This window comes from Rhinopithecus roxellana, chromosome 12 (genome assembly GCF_007565055.1).
Source record: "Rhinopithecus roxellana isolate Shanxi Qingling chromosome 12, ASM756505v1, whole genome shotgun sequence".
Taxonomy (NCBI): domain Eukaryota; kingdom Metazoa; phylum Chordata; class Mammalia; order Primates; family Cercopithecidae; genus Rhinopithecus; species Rhinopithecus roxellana.
Genome location: NC_044560.1, coordinates 113351120 through 113373701, shown reverse-complemented (window position 1 = coordinate 113373701; position 22582 = coordinate 113351120).

The following is a 22582-nucleotide window of genomic DNA, read 5'->3' as shown; positions in this document are numbered from 1 at the left end:
AAAAAAAAAGAAAAAAGAAAAGGTGGGAGACACACCATATGAAATTGATGGGGATGCCGCAGTTTGCAACTGCCATTTCACAACCACTTTAGAAGAGGCAGTGTGTTCTGGTGGTAATGAATTCATCATCGTATTCAGCACCACTTGGACAGTGGGTGGGAATGTGGCTGGATTTTCCATTTCCATGGCTGTAAACCAGTAAGCTGTGAAGCAGGAAGTCTCACATAGCTACAAGATGCAACTGCTAGACTCTAGAATAGAAGGGTTTTAATTCACTATTATGCTGTCTCCTGAGCGGGAAGCTTCCTCGTGGATACCCCTCACCTCTCACCACTCAGAGACCTCAGAATCTTCCCTCAGGCTGTGCTGGTCCAGGCCCTGGTGAGATCTTGCCTGGTTGGTAAAATAGCCTCTACCATGGCATTGCACAAAACCTTAGAAAATAATGTGAAAAGCGCCCCTGGCATTGTACAGCTGCAGTCAGCAGAAGTCTCTTTTATAAATTCAGATCCAAACCTGTTTATACTTGGCCCTAAATGCTGCAGTCCTCATTGCCCTGGGCTCTAACGCACACCCTCCAGGCTCATTCTCTGGGTCAGAACCTTAGTGAGTCCTTGCAGTCCCTGGACATACCATGCACATTCACCTGGCCTTGCTCTTGAACTTGCTGCTCTTTGTCCAGAGAACCCTTGCCCTCCATTCCAGTCTAATAAGCTCCTATTCATTCTGTAAAACTCAATGCCAGTGCCACATTTCTCCACGATGCTCCCTGCTCCTGGCTGTCGCTTTCACACTTAACAATGAGCTCTCTACCTCTGCAAATATGCATTGCTTCTGCCTGGCTCTTGCAAGCTTCTTACAGGCAGGAGATGGTGTCTTTTTCTCCTTTGTATCCCTGGTTATTTGCACTGACTCTAGCAAAGGGCAGGTGCCAGATCATGTCAGAGGAGCTGAACTAAGTGTTTGTAAGTACTGCATGAGGGCCTGTGGTTACACCCTGGATCTTCAGTAAAATTCTCAAGGTCGAACAGGTTGAGGCTCTAACAGAGGTAGCTGCTTTTGCCTGTGAGATTTCTGGCAGGTCAGTATCTATCCACCATCACCCTCCCCTCTTTTTTTTTTTTTTTTGACCAAGTCTTGCTCTATTGCCCAGGCTGTAGTGCAGTGGTGCAATCTCAGCTCACTGAAACTACTGCCTCCTGGGTTCAAGTCATCCTCCCACCTCAGCCTCCTGAGTAGCTGGGACTACAGGCATGTGCCACCACAGCCAGCTAATATTTTTATTTTTAGTAGAGACGGGGTTTTTATTGGCTAGGCTGGTTTTCAACTCCTGACCTCAGGTGATCCGCTTGCCTCAGCCTCCCAAAGTGCTGGGATTATAGGTGTAAGTCACTGCGCCTGGCGGCCTCCCCTCTTTACTCCCTATGTCTGCTGGTTCCTGTACTCAGAGCTGGAACTGTGCAGAGGGCAAATGTGTCAAAGAAACCCCGCACACTCCTGCCTCCTCCTAAGGTGTCCCACAGACCTCCCTGGGCTCCTGCTGAGCCAAAAAGTTCATTTGAACTTTTTGCCCAGACATTGACCTCTCTGCCCATCCAGCCAGAGCTCAACAGTGCACACACTAAGTACTTCTGCACCCAGAAGCATGCCCAGGTCACATTTGGAGGCTGGAATGGCAGCCCTTTGGGACTTGACCCTATCTCCCTGCTTTTGCAGCCTTCTCTCCTCTCATTCATCCATTCTCTGGCCTTCCTAAGCCACTCACACTCCGGAATGGACCATGCATTCCCACCGACTGTACCCCCATCCTGCAAGGCCTTCTGTACCTGGCAAGCTCTGCCCATTTCCCAGGAGCCCTCACAAATGTCCCTCCCTCTCTGACTCCTGTCCTGACTCCCCTCCCCTGTCCTGGCACAAGGGCATTGGAGCACTCACCACCGTATGCTAGTGATTTGCTGCTTCTCCTTTGCACAGGTCTCATGAGGCCCTGAAGACAGGAACGGTCTCTGTGTCCTGGGTTTCCTTCCCTCCAGCCTCTGTGTCCTGGGTTTCCCTACAAGCTGGGGCGGTGTTCTGCGTGCAGCCAGTGCTTCATGTGTGCTCCTGGGCACCAAATGAGATGCTCAGAAGGGTGGAAAGAACATTCTAGAAAACAGCTACTCTGGTCCATCCATACCCTTCCCAGGAAGAGAAGATATTAATATAAAATCTTTTCCTTTCTCTAAAGAAATATTTGCAAATCTTTTGCCAAAGTCTCTGTGAGTGAGCATGTACAATTACTGCAAATTGCAATCAATGAGCAAAAAGGTTAATTTTCACTCCCCTGTCTGATAACAAGGTTATTTAATCAGACTCCTCAGCAGAGACCCTCAGACCACCAGGCTGAGCCCCTCAGCATTTTGTTTGTTTGTTTGTTTGTTTTTAATGGGAAAACCACATGTTTAAGGACTATCCTTCTTTTCACCAATGAGAAATCTTGAGCCTTTTCCTAGTCCTGTTTCATTAAAACACTTTATGTTAATCAAACAGTTGGAGAGAAAGCCGCTGTAACTTATTTAACTGCAACACTTAATTTTAATCAAGTAGTTGGGGAGAAAGGCACTGAAACTATTTCCAAAGTGTCCTATACAGATAGGACAGAAGGCAACATGCTGTTTAGAGGCACTACTGCTTCTGTGACTGGGTCCGTAGTCTGATACAGCCAAAATATTATTTTTTAAAATTAAGATTTTTTTTTTTAAAAGACACAATACATCTGAAGCCTCAATTCCAAAAAGTGGGGATCTCTATTACAAAAGAAGATCTCAATCAAAGTTACCTGCTGTGCCCTTTCTCTTCCGGAGCACACAGGTCCCTGGGGGAAGCTGGGGAGAAGGAGCTTGTTCCAGAGAGCTCCTCTGAGGCCTGGCTTCCAGAAGCTTCCCCCTCCCTCCATGCCAGTGAACAACAAACCACCGGACCAGGCTCCAGCAGCTAAAATAAAACAGCTGTGTTTCTCACTCAACACCTCTTTTACCAGATGAAGGGCACTGATTCATGGAAAGAAGACAAATATTTCAGGCCATTTTTTCAGACACTGACAAGGAGTAAATTAGGAAATCATGTAAGTACAATGCGCGCGTCATCGCTTCCTATTGATCACATGTAATTTACATCTTACAAAGATGTGAATTCTTGCATTCTCACTCCACAAGGAAAATCTCGATGATTTATTCATTTCAAATGAAAAATAGAAGGTAGATGAGAAGAATGACTTCACAGACTGCATCGTTCTCAGGGCACTGGTGCGAGGCTTTCTCATACACTGCCCGAAGGGCTCCGTGTGCAAGTCCCTCTAATTAACAAGGTGAATCACGCTGCAGCTCTCTAATTAGTGAGCCTGACAAGCCAGCGGAAACAGCCAGGCAGACTGGTATACATCGCTGGCCGACAAAGGCATGGCACATTCCAAGTGAAAAATGCAGATTTCTCCGAAATAACTATGAAAAGTAAGATGGTTGGGGAAAAATAAAAAGACCCACCTAATTTTGATTCTCATGTTTCATGTGCAGTTTTCATTTGCTCTCATGGGTAACTAGCTCCTTGGTAAGATGAGATTTGCCTACGCTGTTTGTACAACATTTCCAGGGAAACCATACTTTAAAACCCAGGCATTTTTAATGTTATTTTATTGTGGTAAGAACACCTAACATGAGATCTACCCTCTTAACACACTTTTTAAATGGACAATACAAAATTTTTTACTACAGGCACAATGTTGCAAAGCAGAGCTGTAGAGTTTATTCATCTTGCTTAGCTAAAACTTTGTGCTGCTCATGCCTGTAATTCCAGCATTTTGGGAGGCTGAGACAGGAGGACCGCTTGAGGCCAGGAGTTCGAGACCAGCCTCAGTAAGATAGAAAGACCCTGTCTCTATAAATAAAATACAATAATTAGCTGAGTGTGACTGCATGCACATGTAGTCCCAGTTACTTGGGAGGCTGAGGCAGGAGGATTGCTTGAGCCTAGGAGATGGAGGGTGCAGTGAGCTACGATTGTGCCACTGCACTCCAGCATGGGAGACAGAGTGCGACTCTCTGTCTCAAACAAACAACTTTGTGCCTGTTGATTAGTAACTGCCTGTTTCTCCCTCCTCTCAGGCCTAGAAACCACCCCTCCACATTTTGATTCTATGAATTTGACAATTTTAGATACCTCATACAAGTGAAATTATGAAGTATTTGTCTTTCTGAAAACACAGGCATTTTTGGCTTGATATAAGAATCAGTGTCTCAGATGGAAATTCATGATCTTCTGTGTGTATTTTTGTCCAATATGCAGTGCCTTCTAGAAATATTTCTACTTCTGCCAAAACCAGAGCTGTCTCATGTCAAACCCCTTTGTGATTTACTCAGTGCCATTCAGTCCCACAGTATAGCCTACAAGGAGCCCTCAAAAGGCAGGAACAGGTAGAAACTCCTACTCTCCAAAGAGAGGTCGTACCCATGGTTCCTGAGTCATGGATCCCACTGGAGACAGCCCTGGTGCACTGGCCATTTGACCTGGTTTTACCTGTCTTTGCTCATCTGCCGACCAGAGGCTCTCCTTCTGTATTAGTCAGGGTTCTCTAGAGAGACATGACTAATAGGATATATACATATGGGAGTTGATTAGGTAGTATTAATTTTCTCTATGTATATGGGAGTGTATTCGGTAGTATTAGCTCACATGATCACAAGGTCCCACAATAGGCCGTCTGCAAAGTGAGCAGCAAGGAAGCCAGTCCAAGTCCCCAAGCTGAAGAACTTGAAGTCTGATGTTCGAGGGCAGGAAGCATCCAGCACGGGAGAAAGATGTAGTCTAGGAGGCTAGGCCAGTCTAGTCTTTTCACGTTCTTCTGCCGGCTTTTATCTTAGAGCACTGGCAGCTGATTAGATGGTGCCCACCCAAATTGAGGGGGGATCTGCCTTTCCCAGCCCACTGACTCAAATGTTAATCTCCTTTGGCAACATCCTCACAGACACACCCAGAATCAGTAGTCTGCATCCTTCAATCCAATCAAGTTGGCACTCACTATTAACCATGACACCTTCCATGATCATTAGCTAGGCTTTCTGAGTGGGCCCAGCAGCTTGGGAAGTGTCCTGGGGGCAGCTGCCAGGTGACCTCTGATATGGTTTGGCTCTGTGTCCCCACCCAAATCTCATCTCAAATAGTAATCCCCACATGTCGAGGGAGGGATCTGGTGGGAGGTGACTGGATCATGGGGGCAGTTTCCCCCGTGCTGTTCTCATAATACTGAGTGAGTTCTCACAAGACAGCTGATGGTTTCTAAGTGGCAGTTTCCCCTGCACTCTCTCTCTCCTGCCGCCATGTGAAGAAGGTCCTTGCTTCGCCTTCACCTTCCGCCATGATTGTAAGTTTCCTGAGGCCTCCCCAGCCATGCAGAACTGTGAGTCAATTAAACTTTTTTCCTTTACTAACTACCCAGTCTCAGATAGTATCTTTTTTTTTTTTTTGAAATGGAGTCTCACTCTGTTGCCCAGGCTGGAGTGTAGCAATCTCTTCTCACTACAACCCCCGATTTCCAAGTTCAAGAAATTCTCATGCCTCAGCCTCCTGAGTAGCTGGGATTGCAAGCATTAGCCACCGCACCTGGCTAAATTTTGTATTTTTAATAGAGGCAGGGATTCACCATGTTGGCCAGGCTGTTCTTGAACTCCTGACCTCAAGTGATCTGCCTGCCTTGGCCTCCCAAAGTGCTGGGATTACAGATGTGAGCCACTGCACCCAGCCATTGGTAGTATCTTTATAGCAATGTGAAAACGGACTGATGTAAGCTCTCTCCCTGCATCAGCCAAGTTTCATAGGTGTGGCCTGTAGACACCCACAGCACAGGGATGTGCTAAGAGCTCACCACAGCCCATGACAGTGGGGACACCACCGTTCACGTTCACTTCCTGGTCAATTACTCCAGAGGACATGGCCACAGCTGCTCCCTTGCAGGCTGGTAGGCTTGACCTCACTGAGAACTGGGAATGACCTCTATGTCCTTTACATTCCAGCATCTTCCAGTGGAGCTTGGAAGGTATTTTCTTTTAGCATTGGAGACCAGTTGCTCAATGGATGGAAAAAAAAAAAAAAAAAAAAAAAAAAAACCTTGTGAAGGGAGGACTTAGAATCAGATTCAATGCACTTCTATTGAACCCTCCATGCCAGATACCATGCTGGGAATTTTCTCTGGAGTAGGCATTGATGTTGCTACTGTTTTATAGGCAGAGACACTGGGTGTTGGGAGTGTTTAAAACTGTGCCCAGAGCAGTTAGGAAATGAAGAGAAGAGAAGCAGAACATGAACTCTGGGTTCAGAACCCAGTCTGCACCCGCACCTCGTTCTTTGTTCTAAGACTCATGTTCCCTGGCTCTAGACTTACAAACCGTAGGTTGTCACTTCGTAAAATTTACTGCTCTTCTCAGCCAAGACCAGTCACAGCAGCACACTCTAATGCCGGTGAGCAACTCAGCAGTTCTTTGCAATGAATGGTCTTCCTGCCTCTCTCTGGGGAGAAATAGGAATGACAGGTTTAGAAATGTGGGGATCCTTTTAAGGACAGCCTTATCCCTGCACCATGACTCTCCCTGAAAGACTGAAACTCCAAAACGTGATGTGAAAGAGATCTGAGAAGCATCACCAAAGAGAGGACCAGTCAAAAGAAGAAGCCAAAGGGAAGCTATGGCCACATAGGAGGCCACATTTGCTCCCACTCTGCCACCACCTGGGGCTCTGCCCTCCTGCTGCAGGCCATGCGGCTCCCAGGTTTAAATTTTCTATGAGATTTTCTCTGCATCCAAGCGAGATCGCCATACACCTTCTCTTCCCTCGAACTCTCCATTCAGAATCATACAGTATCTCATCTTCAGCACAAACTTAACATTTAAGAGTCACCAGGCCAGGTGTGGTGGCTCATACCTGTAATCCCAGCACTTTGGGAGGCCAAGACAGGAGGATTGCTTGAGGCCAGGAGTTTAAGACGAACCTGGGCAACATGGCAAAACCCCATCTCTACACAAAATACAAAAATTAGTCAGGCGTGGTGGTCCACACCTGTAGTCTCAGCTACTTGGGAGGCTGAGGTGGGAGGATTGCTTGAGCCTGGGAGGTTGAGGCTGCAGTGAGCTGTGACAGCACCAGTGCACTCCAGTCTGGATGACAGGAGTGAGACCTCATCTCAAAATAAATAAAATAAAAGTTTCCAAGCCAGAGGAGGTGGCTCACACATGTAATCCCAGCATTTTTTGAGACTGAGGTGGGAGGATTGCTTGAGGCCAGGAGTTCGAGACAACCTAGTGAGAACTTGTCTCTACAAAAAAATTAAAAAATTAGTTGGGCATGGTGGCATGCACATGTAGTTCTAGCTACTTGGGAGGCTGAGACAGGAGGATTGCTTGAGACCAGGAGGTTGAGGCTGCAGTGAGCCATGATCACACCACTGCACTCCAGCTGGGGAAATGGAGCAAGACCCTGTCTCAAGAAAAAAAAGTTTCCAGCACACACTGGCCCACAAGAGCAGCTGTCACTGAGGGGAGATCAAGGACAAGAATGTCACCCGTGTTTCTCCGTAGTCTTCACACACTTGCTCCACCAGCTCTGCCTGCAGAAGCCTTCCTGGCCCACCTCCACTGTCCAGTCCTCCGTGAAGCTGTCCCTGGTCACCCTTACTGCCAACTCCCTGCCAGAGTAACTTCTCCTTCCTCTGGATATTGTAGGTTTTCAATGGCTCTTTTTGAGACATTTACCATTTTCAATGGCTCTTTCTTGAGACATTTACCACATTGGCTTTATACTGCTGTATTAGTCTGTTCTCACACGGCTGAAAAAGACATACCCGAGACTGGGTAAATTATAAAGAAAAAGAGGTTTAATGTTCTCACAGTTCCACGTGGCTGGAGAGGCCTCACAATCATGGCAGAAGGCAAAAGGCATGTCTTACATGGCGGCAGACAAGAGAGAATGAGGGCCAAGTGAAAAGGGTTTCCCCTTATAAAACCATCAGATCTCGTGAGACTTATTCACTACCAGGAGAATGGCATAGGAGAAACTGCCCCCATGAATCAATTATTGCCCACAGGGTCCCTCCCACAACACATAGGAATTATAGGAGCTACAATTCAAGATGAGATTTGAGTGGAGACACAACCAAACCACATAAACCATCTTCCGTGTAATTGAACAAAGATGTACTTTCAGACAGTCAGATCTGGGCTGAGATTCTACCTCTGTCCATTTCTAGCTATGGGACCTTAGTTACAGCCTTGGGTTTCTGCTTTCTTATCTGGAAAAAGTAGAAATAGCCCTCCTACCTGGAAAAGTTATGAAAAGGATTAAATGAGAAAAAGCTATGAACTGGCTTCATGTGATGTCTGGCAGAGAGGTGGGTGCTAAGGAATAATTTAACACCAATTTTTTTCCTTATTTCTTTCCTTCCTTCCTTTCTCTTTATTTTGAGATAAGGCCCCTCTCCTTGTCACCCAGGCTGGAGTGCAGTGGCTCCATCACAGTTCTTTGCAGCCTCGTACTCCTGAGCTTAAACGATCTTCCCACCTCAGCCTCCCAAGTAACTGGGACTACAGGCGTGTGCTACCACACCCAGCTAATTTTTTTCTATGGGGTCTCTCCGTGTTGTCCAGGCTGGTCTCAAACTCCTGGGCTCAAGCGGTGCCCCCTCCTCGGCCTCCCAAAGTGCTGGGATTACAGGCTTAAGTCACCACACCCAGCTAAATATTAATTTCATTTTTGGAATTGCATGGCGATATGGTTTGGCTGTTGCCCACCCAAATCTCATCTTGAATTGTAGCTCCCACAATTCCCACGTGTAGTGAGACGAACCTGGTGGGAGGTAATTGAATCACGGGGCTGGGTCTTTCTCCTGCTGTTCTTGTGATAGTGAACAAGTCTCACAAGATCTGATGGTAGTATAAGGGGGAGTTTCCCTGAACAAATTCTCTCTTGTCTGCCACCATGTAAGATGTGCCTTTTGCCTTCTGCCATGATTGTGAGGCCTCCCCAACCACATGGAACTGTGAGTCCATTAACTTTATAAATTACCCAGTCTCACATATGTCTTTATCACCAGTGTGAAAATGGACTAATACACATGGTGTAACGAAAAGGTGATATATTGAAACTTCAATTATGTCCGATACCAAACCCGTGTCAGTCATCAACCAGCTATTGACCTAGTACAGGACAGTAAGCCCATCTGAGCCTCAGCTTTCTCATCCAGAAATAGGGCTAACCATACCCAATCCACAGGTGTGCATTCCTGAAGTAGCAGGTGCCAGAGCCTTTAGCACAGGGGATATCCAATAAATGTCAGTCAGAAGCAAGGACTTTGGGCCTAGTGCCATGGCTCATGCCTGTCATCCCAGCACTTTGGGAGGCCGAGGTAGGTGGATCATGTGTGGTCAGGAGTTCGAGACCAGCCTGGCCAACATGGTGAAACCCCATCTCTACTGAAAATACAAAAATTAGCCTGGCGTGATGGCAGGCACCTGTAGCTCCAGCTACTCAGGAGGCTGAAGCAGAAGAATCATTTGAACCTGGGAGGTGGAGGCTGCAATAAGCAGAGATTGCACCACTGCACTCCAGCCTGGGTGATAGAGCAAGACCCTGTCTCAATAAATAAATAAATAAATAAATAAATAAATAAATAATAAATAAGCAAGCACAAGGTAATACTCAATCAACCTGCTGCAGAATATCTGTCCTTGCAGGTAGAAATTCCCCAGGGCCTAAAAGTCACCTCAGACCATGCCAACTCTGCCCAGGGACAGTTCACATTCTTAGGACAGTGGTTTTCTGGTGCTGTTAGGGACCAGGTCAGTTGCAGTCAACCTCTTGCATGCAGCATTCCCTGGTAGAAAGTCTGGCATGGGGTGTGTTTCTTTCCTAGGGCTGGAGTCCCACAGACTGGGCAACTTGAACAACAGAAGGTATTGCCTCATGGTTTGGCTCCTCGTAGGCAGCTGCAAGTCCAAGACCAAGTTGTCAGCAGGGTGGGTTCCTTCTGAGCGCTGTGAGAAAGATCTTGCATGCCTGTCTTCTTGCTCTTGGTAGCCTCAGGTGTTCTGTGGCTTGTAGATGGCTTTCTTCCTGGTCTTTAAGTGGTCTTCCCTGTGTACCTAACTGTCTTCATGTCCAAATTTCCCCTTTGTTTTCTTTCTTTCTTTTTTCTTTCTTTCTTTTTTCTTTTTTTTTTTTTTTTTTTTTTTTTTTTTTTTTTTTTTTTTTTTGAGACGGAGTCTTGCTCTGCCACCCAGGCTGGAGTGCGGTGGCCGGATCTCAGCTCACTGCAAGCTCCGCCTCCAGGGTTTACGCCATTCTCCTGCCTCAGCCTCCCGAGTAGCTGGGACTACAGGCGCCTGCCTCGTCGCCCGGCTAGTTTTTTGTATTTTTAAGTAGAGACAGGGTTTCACCATATTAGCCAGGATGATCTCGATTTCCTGACCTCGTGATCCACCCGTCTCGGCCTCCCAAAGTGCTGGGATTACAGGCTTGAGCCACCGCGCCCGGCCCCTCTTTTTCTCTTAAAGACAGGGTCTCACTCTGTCACCCAGGCTGGAGTACAGTGGTGTGATCAAAGCTCACTGTAGCCTCAAGCTCCTAGGCTCAAGTGATCCTCCTACCTCAGCCTCCCAAGTAGCTGGGACTGCAGGTGCATGCCACCTTGTCTGGCTAATTTTATTTTTATTTTTTTGTACAGACAGGATGTTGCTGTGTTGCCCAGGCTGTCCTAGATTGCTGGGCTCAAGCAATCTTCCTTCCTCAGCCTCCCCAAATGCTGGGGTTACAGGCATGAGCTCCAGCGCCTGGCCAAAATCCCCTCTTTCTATAAGGACAGCAATCAAATTGACTTAGGACCCACCCTAATGAACTCATCTTAACTTGATCATCTGTAAAGATCCTATTTCCAAACAAGGTCACCTTCAAAATATATTCTTTTGGAAGACAGTATCTTTTGGAAGACATAGTTCAACCCATAATACAAGAAAAACTCTGCCCATAGTCATTTGTTTACAAGCAAACTCTCCAAGGTTCTGGCTGGGCAGGGAGCTGCCCTGCTCAGAGAGATCAAAGCCTGTGGCTGGTGTGCTGTCACCACTCACCCACCCTCCTCCTCTCTGATTTCTCCACACACACAAAAAATAGGCTTGGTCCATGATCAATAACACACATCTCTATTTAAATAAACTGATCTCGGAATAAGAAAGTATTAATTGCATTGATGTGCTCCAAGTTAGAAAACCACTTTAAAATCAGCATTCAAAATGGGGAGTGGAGACTTTGGAAATAAATAACTGCAAATTTCTTACTAAACAGGAAATGATCCCCGAATCTAACCTCTGTTTACTCCATGTCTTAATAAGAGGGAACATTTTGATCTTTACCATTTTGCTGAATACAATTAGCACCTTATTCCCGCTTTGAAGTTCAGACTAATTTCCCGTTTCTACAGCTGACACCTCCCTCAGCCTTGTTGACTTGTCTGACACATTCACCAGATACTACGAGGACTGCCAAAGAGGGATTTGCTACCCTTACCTTTTGGGTACAGTAATAGGTTTTTCATGAGGCTTGACATGTGTTTAGAATCTTTGGCAAAAAAAGAGAGGTGAAAAGTGCTCAAAGTAGAATTATCGCTAGTTTTAATTAAATTTTTTTTTTTTTTTTTTTTTTTTTGAGATGGAGTCTCGCTCTGTCACCCAGGCTGGAGTACAGTGGCACAATGTCACCTCACTGCAGCGTCCACCTCCTGGGTTCAAGCAATTCTCATGCCTCAGCCTCCCAAGTAGCTGGGATTACAGACGTGCACGACCATGCCCGGCTACTTTTTGTGTTTTTAGTAGAGACAGGGTTTTCCCATGTTGGCCAGGCTTTTCCCAAACTCCTGACCTCAAGTGATCCACCTGCCTCAGCCTCCCAAAGTGGTATGATTACAGACATAAGCCACCACACTCAGCCAAAAAGGAATATCTTAAGATCCCACAGATATTGGTACATTTGAAGGTTTAAAAAAAGTGTGTCTGTGATATTTGTGTGGAACAGCAGAAACTGCATGGAAGATAAAGATCCCTTCATCCTGCCCCAAATAAAGAATTCTATGACCAAGACAAAAGATTCGGAGCTAAGCATTAGCCTCAGCAATGAGAATTGAGAATCCAGGGGGATTCCACTTGCGAAGGGGCCAACAAAGCACTCTGAAATCAACCAAAAGGCCTGGGCAAAGGTTAAGAGAACGGGGCTTGCGAGTCACGCAGCCCTGGATGTGAACTCCAGCGTCTGCCTTCCCCAATTAGTGCTCCCTAATTACTTTCATCTTCAGTTTTCTCATCTGCAAAATGGGACTAATGATAGTGCTAGTGGAGGAATTAAATGAGGCAGTGGATCCGGAGTGCTCAGTGTGGTTGCCTGGCCCACGGTAAATGTGCAAAAGTCTTTGGTCACCATCAATTGCATCATGAAAGATATTAATATGTTCTGTTTGTCTATAATGGTCAAAGTCAACCTCAGTGAACAAATCCCAGGACACTGGCCTGGGCCTTGCTCTCTGGCTGTGGGGCCCAAGACTCAGGCCAGCAGGGCCTTGTCTCTGTGTGAATGTTTTCATTTTTTTTTTTTTTTAGAGGGGATTTCACTCTGTCACCCAGGCTGGAGTGTAGTGGCATGATCTTGGCTCACTGCAACCTCTACCTCGTGAATTCAAGCGATCCTCCCACTTTCCAAGTAGCTGGGATTATAGGTACCCACCACCACACCTGGCTAATTTTTATATTTGTATGGAGACAGTGTTTCACCATGTTGCCCAGGGTGGTCTTGAACTCCTGAGCTTAAGTGATCCGCATGCCTCGGCCTCCCGAAATGCTGGGATTACAGGTGTGAGCCAACATGCCTGGCCAATTTTTTAAATTAATTTATTTTATATATGCATTTTTTAGAGATAGGGTCTTGCTCTGTCACCCAGGATGGAGTGCAACTGCACAATCATGGCTCACTGCAGCCTCCAACTCCTGAGCTCAAGCAATCCTCCTGCCTCAGCCTCCCAAAGTGTTGGGATTACTGACATAAGCCACCAGCCACTGTGTGAACTTTTACACCTTCTCTGTCTTTCCTGCTTCTCTGACTTTCTCATATCCCTCCATTCTGTTATATAAATACTACATTCCTACCCACATCTCCATTGCATGTGTAATAGTCAAGTCAAAATGAACAGGTCTGAGGCCAAGCCCCTGAAAATTTTCTCTATAACCTTCTTTGCTCACAGCTTCTCCATTTCAGTTAAAGGCAGCATTCTTTTCAGCTGGAAAAGCTTGGAGCCACTCTCAACTCTTCTTTACCTCGCACTCCATGTCCATCAACAAACACCGTCCACTTGGCCTTCAAAATATATCCAGAATTCTGTCCGGCCATTGTGGCTCACGCCTGTAATCCCAGCACATTGGGAGGCCCAGGTGGGTGGATCACTTGAGATCAGGAGTTCGAGACCAGCCTGCCCAACATGGTGAAACCCCATCTCTACTGAAAATACAAAAATTAGCCAGGTGTGGTGACACGCGCCTGTAGTCCCAGCTACTCAGGAGGCTGAGGCAGGAGAATATTTGCTTGAATGTGGGGGGCGGAGGTTGCAGTGAGCCAAGATCGCACCATTTGCACTCCAGCCTGGGTGACAGAGTGAGACTCCATCTCAAAGCAAAACAAAACAAAAATCCAGAATTTGACCACTTTTCCCTCCACTGCACCACTTCCGCCAAGTGCAAGCTGCCATCTCCTGCCCCCAGGTAAGTGCAGTGGCCCCTGATCAGCCTCTCAGCTTCTACCCTGACCTCTATGGTCTGTTCTCCACTAAGTAGCCTAAACAGGCTGGTGATCAGTTGAGTCAGGTCTTGACCGCCCTATGACTCAGACCCCTCCAGTGATTCCCCAACCTACTCAGAGAAAAATCTGTCCATGTCCGAGTCTTAGACGTGTTTTTAATGTTATTGTTTTCAGTTCTCTGCTGTGTTTTGTGAGAGGTGGCTTGGACTGAATGGCAGTGGTAAGGATGGAGAGGGGATGAAACAGGGAAAGGGGGGAAAAAGCATGCAATCACATCTAACACAAATTTTCATTAGTTTTTCCACCACTTCTTAGCTTAGAAAGTCTCCCCTTCTCTAGAGATTTGATGCGTAGTCCGTTAAAATTTTCATGTGCTTCTTTCTTATAGAGTGAACTTTTGTTTTTGGTTTTGTTTTTGTTTTTTTGCCTGCTGTTATCACCCCTAAGCTGCAAAGATCTTAGGAACTTTTGCATCTGTTGAACCAAATGGCTTTGGAGAGGACAGGAGAGCAAGAACGAGTGCGGGTCATTTCCATCCCTCCTTTTCTTCCTTTTTTTTTTTTTTTTTTCTAGACCGGATCTCACTCTGTCACCCAGGCTGAAGTGTAGTGGCACAATCTTGACTCACTGCAATCTCCGTCTCTTGGGTTCAAGCAATTCTCCTTCCTCAGCCTTTCGAGTAGCTGGGACTACAGGCATGTGCCACCACGCCTGGCTAATTTTTGTATTTTTAGTAAAGACAGGGTTTCACTGTGTTGGCCAGGCTGGTCTCGAACGCCTGTCCTCAAAAGATCCACCTGCCTCAGCCTCCCAAAGTGCTGGGATTACAGGCGCGAGTCATGACGCTGGCCTTTTTGATGCCAACTCACTTTCGTGTGCTCAAATAAATCTTATTACACTATCAACTGGCTTTTTCTTTACATTTATATGGAATCAAAAAATACAATTAGTGAATATTTATTAATCAATAGAATTATCTTCCTTTAGCCAGAGTCAAGATAAACACTCTATAACTATCAATGACTTTTAGAAAGATATTCAGCAATATTCAAATTTATCAGTTCATTTTGAACATCTCCAGTATCTGATCACTAGAAAGACTGATCATATTTTAACTACTTTGTAAGTCTCACAGAAAAATCCTAATTTAGTGTAGTAGACCCTCTCAAATATGTAAGAAAAATTCCCTTCCAACTCTCATAAGTTACAAACTCACTCACTATTAAGAAAGACAGCTTTACATTAAGAATGGAAATAATGGCACTCATTTCTGTTTAAGAAATGTAACTAGGCCAGGTGCGGTGGCTCATGCCTGTAATCCCAACATTTTGGAAGGCTGAGGCAGGTGAATCACTTGAGGTCAGGAGTTCAAGACTACCCTGGCCAACATGGCAAAATCCCGTCTCTACCAAAAATACAAAAATTAGCCAGGCATCGTGGTGCGTACCTGTAATCCAGCTACTTGGGAGGCTGAGGCACAAGAATAGCTTGAACCCTGGAGGCAGAGGCTGCAGTGAGCCAAGATTACACCGCTGCACTCCAGCCTGGCGAAGGAAGGAAGGAAGGGAGGAAGGGAGGGAGGGAGGGAGGGAGGGAGGGAGATGGGGAGAGAGAGAGACATGTCCCTAGAGGGATAATGTGGTTTGGCTCTGTGTCCCTGCCTAAGTCTCATATCGAATTGTAATCTTCAATGTTGGAGGAGGATCCTGGAAGGAGGTGATTGGATCATGAGGGTGGACTTTCCCCTTGCTGATCTCATGATAGTGAGTGAGTTCTCAGGAGATCTGGTTGTTTAAATGTGTGTAGCGCTTCCCCACTCCACTTTCTCTCCCCTGCTCAGCTATGTGAAGACGCGCCTGCTTCCCCTTTGCCTTTCGCTATGATTGTAAGTTTCCTGAGGCCTCCCCAGCCATGCTTCCTGTACAGTCTGTGGAAATGCGTCAATGAAACCTCTTTTATTCATCAATTACCCAGTCTCAGGTAGTTGTTATAGCAATGTGAGAACAGACTAACACAAGAGGGGGAACACATTTTTGAACAACAACATGCTAAGCATCATCTCATTATTCAATTGCGATGACATCCTTATAAATCAGAAAGTTCTTTAATAAGCTGAAAGATAAGGTATTTCCCATGCAAGGTATTCCCATGCAAAGATATTCCCATGCAAGGTATTCCCATGCAAAGACAGGTATTTCCTATTTTTAATAGGAAGTTAAAATTAGATCTTCAAACAAGGCTGGTCTCAAACTCCTGGTCTCAAGTGATCTGCTTGCCTCAGCCTCCCAAAGTGCTGGGATTACAGCTATGAGCCATCTTGTCTGGCGGCTTCTCTTAAATATTCATATTCTATATTCAAGGAACATGAACTTTGGCACCACAGGTTCAGCAACCCTCATCAGATGTCCTTGAAGCTTTGCCTTGTCTGTTCCAGGCCTGCCACGCGAGCTGTCCTCCCTCAGTATCTGCCAAATGCAAGTCGCCCCTCAGCTAGTGCTCTCAGCTTGGTCCTTGATGGCACGCCAGTCCGGGACAACTGGTAACAGCCAGACCTGCATCCCTTTGGTGGGCCAGCATCACTCAGACCCCACTTGGGAGAGTTCAGGTGACTCTCTCTTGCCCACCCATTCTTGGCCTTCTCCACAACCCAGTGAAACCAGCCTGACATCTCACACCTGTGAAGGGCTTGGTATCCTTTTCAAGCCTAGTTTCCTGTGCTCTGTGACCTCCAGATTATGGATAAAGATGTCCAACAAGCGTGACTCTCCTGTAGTTCCAAAGAATCTAACATCAGTAAGGTTTCAGATCATTCATCTCTAACCTGACATTTCTTTCAGCCCTCTGTGCACACATTCCAAGACATCATCCCCCACCCACAATGGAGCTACCTTTTTTTTTTTTTTTTTTTTGATACAGAGTCTCGCTGTCTTCCAGGCTGGAGTGCAGTGGCACGATCTTGGCTCACTGCAAGCTCCGCCTCCCGAGTTCACGCCATTCTCCTGTCTCAGCCTCCTGAGTAGCTGGGACTACAGGTGCCCGCCACCACTCCCGGCTAATTTTTTGTATTTTCAGTAGAGACGGGGTTTCACTGTGTTAGCCAGGATGGTCTCAATCTCCCGACCTCATGATCCACCCACCTTGGCCTCCCAAAGTGCTGGGATTATAGGCTCGAGCCACCGTGCCAGGCCTGGAGCTACTTTTTAAAAAGCATCTTCCATATGAAATGTTGTCAGTGTCCCCACTGTTAGCCCTGCAGATGCTTACAACACTTAGTGACATCACTGGGGCTGATTTCTTCTTTTCCTCCATTGCTCAATCCCTCTTCCTTTTTCTTCCCCCCGCCCCCCATGCTTTTTATGCATTGGGAACTGTTACATACTTTATTTTATTATTTTATTTTATTTTATTTTATTTTATTTTATTTTATTTTATTTTGAGACAAGGTCTTGCTCTGACACCTAGGCTGGAGTGCAGTGGCACAATCTCAGCTCACTGCAGCCTCAACCTCCCAGGCTCAAGCAATCCTCCCACCTCAGCCTCCTGAGTTACTGAGACCACAGGCATGCACCATGGTGCCTGGGTAATTTTTTTGTATTTGCAGAGATGGAGTCTCATTATGTTGCCCAGGCTTGTCTCGAGCTCCTGAGCTTAAGCAATCTGCCCACCTTGGCCTCCCAAAGTGCTGGAATTATAGGAGTGTGCCACTGCACCCAGCCTCTTATATGCTTTGTTTAATTAAATTTTTAACTTAACAAAACATTAGCATTATTCCATATTTGTTTTAGGTTTATCTTTTGCTTTTGTTGTGTAAGAAATAAAACATTACCACCAGAGGTGAAGACTCCATTTCTTTCCTCTGTCCTACAGCTTACCCCCTAGAGGTAACTGGAAGTTGGTGTATGTTCTTTCCATAAAGATGTTGTTATATCTTTACAGCCTCTGTATGCATCTTAAAAGAAGTGATAGTGTTGTTTTCCTTAGTTTTAAGCTTTGGGTCAAGCACAGTGGCTCACACCTGTAATCCCAGCACTTCGGGAGGCCAAGGCAGACGGATCACTTGAGCTCAGGAGTTTAAGACCAGCCTGACCAACATGGTGAAACCCTGTCTCTACAAAACTACAAAAAATTAGCTGGGCATGGTAGCATGTGCCTGTGGTCCCAGCTACTTGGGATGCTGAGGTGGGAGGATCACCTGACCTCGGGAGGCAGAGGTTGCAGTGAGCAGAAATCGTGCCACTGCACTCCAGCCTGAGCAACAGAGCAAGACCCTGTCTCAAAAAAAACCCCACAATTTTGCATTATGTCATACTGTACTGTACATGTCACCACTCAACATGTTCTTTCCCCATTAATATGGTCTCAAGATTTATCCATGTTGATGCACATAGATCTAGTTCAACAATTTTTGCTGCTCTTTGTCAATTCATAATATAAATGTATCTCAGTTGTCTTAATCCATTTTCCTATTGATGGACACACAGGTTGTTTATCTTTTCTTTTTTTTTGTCATCACTATAGTGCCGTAATAAAGACTCTATAGAAGTCTCCTTTGTACACATTCAAGGGTATCTCAAGGATATATAAGTAAGTTTGGAATGACTGGATCAAAAAGAATGCATATAGTCAACTTTCAGTAGATACTGCCATCTGAAGCACAATTGGCTATTCTAATTTACACTCTGGTTTACATGGTGGCTCCCTGTTTCTCCAATCTGTTTCAAACACTTGTCAGGTTTTTCTTTTTAATTTTGGCAATAGAATGGGCATGAAACATGTCATTGTTTTAATTTTGAGTTCCCTAACTACTAGAGAGTTGGGCATCTTTTCATATGCTTATTGATTACTAAAACATCCTCTTCAGATCATTGTTTGTATCTTTAGCCATTTTTATTGAGTTGTTTGTGTATTATGTTTGTTCATTTCTCTTTTTTCTTTTTCTTTTTTTCTTTATTCTGGATACAAATATTTGGTCAATTATAGATATTTTTGAAAAATCTTTTCCCAAATAGGCTTACATTTTAATTTTAGTTTTGATGACTATTGTCATTAAGAACTTTTACATTCTATTCTGGCCTAATTTATCAATTATTTCTCCTAGATATGCTGTGTGACTACTTCTATCTTAAGAATGTCAAGATAGGATATTCTGTTTTCTTATAAAGTTTTCTTATTTAAGCCTTTAATATATGTGGAATGTATTATTGTATATGAAGCAGGTAGCAATTCAATTTTCTTTTTTCAAGACAAGTCAATTTTGGAAAAACAAGAACAAAACAAGCACTTCTACTTTGAGTAATGCAGAACCAGTTTCCACCAACCCTACAACTAAAAACAATTAGAGAACCTGGAAAAAAAGTAAAATCTGCTGGGAAGCACCAGAGAGGTCCACCATGATAGTGAAGGATTACCAGGCTAGGATCTGGGAAAGGATGGAGACCCCAGGCGTAGAGAATAGCATTTGGGACCACTTCCGCCAAGAAGGTATCTGCCGATTCTGAGGTGGGAAGTCTGAGAAGCCAAAAGTTTAAGCTACAATGTTGACATCCTTGAGGGTGAAAGGGATTGGTATTCAGGCCTGCCAAGTAGGGAGATGACTAGTGAGCCCCCAACAATTTTGCATAGAGCCACAAGTCTGTATCCTGGGAGTAAGGAACCACAAGTAGGCTCTTGCAGGGACTGCAGCTCAGTTACAAATCATCTCAAGCCCCAACACTGGATTAAAGTAGTGCTGGATGGCTAATGTCCTCAGCTGCTTGGCAGAAGCAAAAAATCTATTCTCCAGGAGGCTAACATGATCCCAGGCCTCAAGACTTTCTGTGAACAATATTGTACATACAATGTCCAAGGCACAATAAAAACCAACCAGTCCACCAGAAAATATGAATTAAAATCAACAGAAGTAATAGTCAACAGACACATACACACAGAGGCACCAGACATTAAAGCTATAAGACACATACTTTAAAACAACTATACTTGCTGTGCTCAAGAGATGAAAGATTAGATTGGGGAATTTCAGCACTGATCTGGAAACTAAAAACATAAAGAAATAAAACACAACTAGGTGGAAATTCAAGAAGTGAAAAAAATCAATCACCCAAATTAAGAACTCAGTGCTTTTTTTTTTTTTTTTCCAGCAGGCTATACATAGATGAAAAGATAATTAATATACTGAAAGACAAAGCAGAAGAAAATATTCAAAAGTAAGATGAAATGATAACAGGCTGGAAAATTTTGAAGAGAGGATTAGAGATATGGAAAAATAGAAAAAGAAGGTCTAACATACCAGTGATTGAAGTCCTGGAAGAAAAGAGAGAGAATGATGACATGACTGAGAATTTATCAAACTGTTGAAAAACATTAACCCAACTCTGAGTCACTTCAACCTAGGAGGTAGAGGTTGCAGTGAGCCAAGATCGTGCCACTGCACTCCAGCCTGGGCAATAGAGCAAGACTTTCAAAAAAAAAAGAATACATTTAAAGCAAATTTTGACAGACATCAAACAACAGAAATCATAGATGTTAACTGATTACAGTGTAATCAGGCTATTAATAAGAAGAACTAATAAATTCCTATGTATTTGAAAATTAAAAACCCATAAGTCATAGAAGAAATTACATTGTAAATTATAAAATCTTTTGATTAATGAAAATATTACACACCAATGTAGTGGGGTGCACATGAAACCATGTTTAGAAGAAAATTTTATTTAAATGCATGTATTAAAGAAATGCTATCTAAAAGTGAATGAACTAAGCATTCACTTGAAGAAGATAAAAAAAATTAAACCAAAAAAAGTCAAAGGAAATAAACAACAAGAAAAAGGGTAGAAAATAAGGAAATACAGAGCCAACATGCAATAAAAAAATCAACAAAGGTAAAAGTTATTATTTGAAAAGACTAATAAAATGGAAAACCCCTAACAAGACAAAAAAGAGGGAAAGTGAATGAAAACAGCACATCACTATAGATCCTACATTTTAAAGAGGATATTAATACAACGTGAATAATTAAATTTCTAAAATTATGGAAATTCTTCTAGTTATCCTTTTAAAAAATTGAGTTCTAGCTTAATTGCACTGTGTCTCTAAATGAAGTGAATCCCTTGAAATTTTTGGTCAAGTTTCAACATATTCCAAGTGTGCTTGAAAAGAATGGTTATTCTGTAGCTGCTGGTGCAAGGTTTTGTGTAGGCCAATTAGGTCAAGTGTATCAATCCTATTTCATATCCTTGTTGATATTTTTGTTTACTGTTCTATTAGATGCTAAGAAAGATACCTTAAAATCTCCTACTATGAATTAGGATTTATATATTTGTACTCGTAGTTTTGTCAATTTTTGCTTTATAGATTTTAAGTCTGTATTATTAGGTACATATATATTAGAATTGTCATGTCTTGATGAATTAAAACTTTTGTCACTAAGAAGTGGTGCTCGGTGGCTCAAGCCTGTAATCCCAGCACTTTGGGAGGCCGAGACGGGCGGATCACGAGGTCAGGAGATCGAGACCATCCTGGCTAACACAGTGAAACCCCGTCTCTACTAAAAAATACAAAAAAAACTAGCCGGGCGAGGTGGCGGGCGCCTCTAGTCCCAGCTACTCGGGAGGCTGAGGCAGGAGAATGGCGTAAACCCAGGAGGCGGAGCTTGCAGTGAGCTGAGATCCGGCCACTGCACTCCAGCCTGGGTGACAGAGCGAGACTCCGTCTCAAAAAAAAAAAAAAAAAAAAAGAAGAAGTGGTGCTCTTTGGCTCTGTTTCCTTAAAGTCTACTTTATCTGATGTTAATGTATGGCTGTGCTTTCTTTCTTTTAGTGTTTGTATGGCATTTTTTAAAAATCCAGTGTTTGTGTGGCATTTTTTAATCCACCTTTTGTAAAAATATTTTTTCATAATTTTTTGTTAATACATAAAGCTTGTACATATTTCTCAGGTACGTGTGTTATTTTGATACATGCATACAGTATGTAGTGACCAAATCAGGGTGATTGAGCTATTCATCACTTCGAACATTTATCATTTCTTTGTATGAGGAACATTCCAAATCTTTCTTGTAGCTACTTTGAAACACACAATAAGCTATTAAGTATAGTCACAATAGGGTGACTATACTTAATAACCAATAGCTAATGAGCACTAAAGTTTATTCCTTCCAACTGGATTTTTGTACTCATTAACCAACCCCTCTTCATCTCCTCCTTGCTACCCCTTCAGCCTCTGATAATCACCATTCTACTATCTCCATGAGCTCGACATTTTTAGCTCCCACATATATGAGTAAGAACATGCAATATTCATCATTCTGTGCCTGGCTTATTTCACTTAACATAATGTCCTCTGGATTCATCCATGATGCTGCAAATGACAAGATTTTATTATGTTTTGTGGTTGAATAATATTCCATGGTGTATATACACCACATTTTCTTTATCGACTCATTCATTGATGGGCACTTAGGTTGATTCCATATCTTGACTATTATGAATAGTGTTGCAATAAACATGTGAGTGTCAATATCTCTTTGATACATTGATTTCTTTTCTTTTGAATATTATACTCAGTGGTGGTATTGCTGGATCATATTGCTGGTAGTTCTGTTTTTAGTTTTTTGAGGAACCTCCATACTGTTTTCCATAGTGGCTGTAGTAATTTACACTCCCACCAGCGGTGTATGAGGGTTCACCTTTCTCCACATCCTCTCAAGCATCTGGATTTTTGTTTGTTTGTTTGT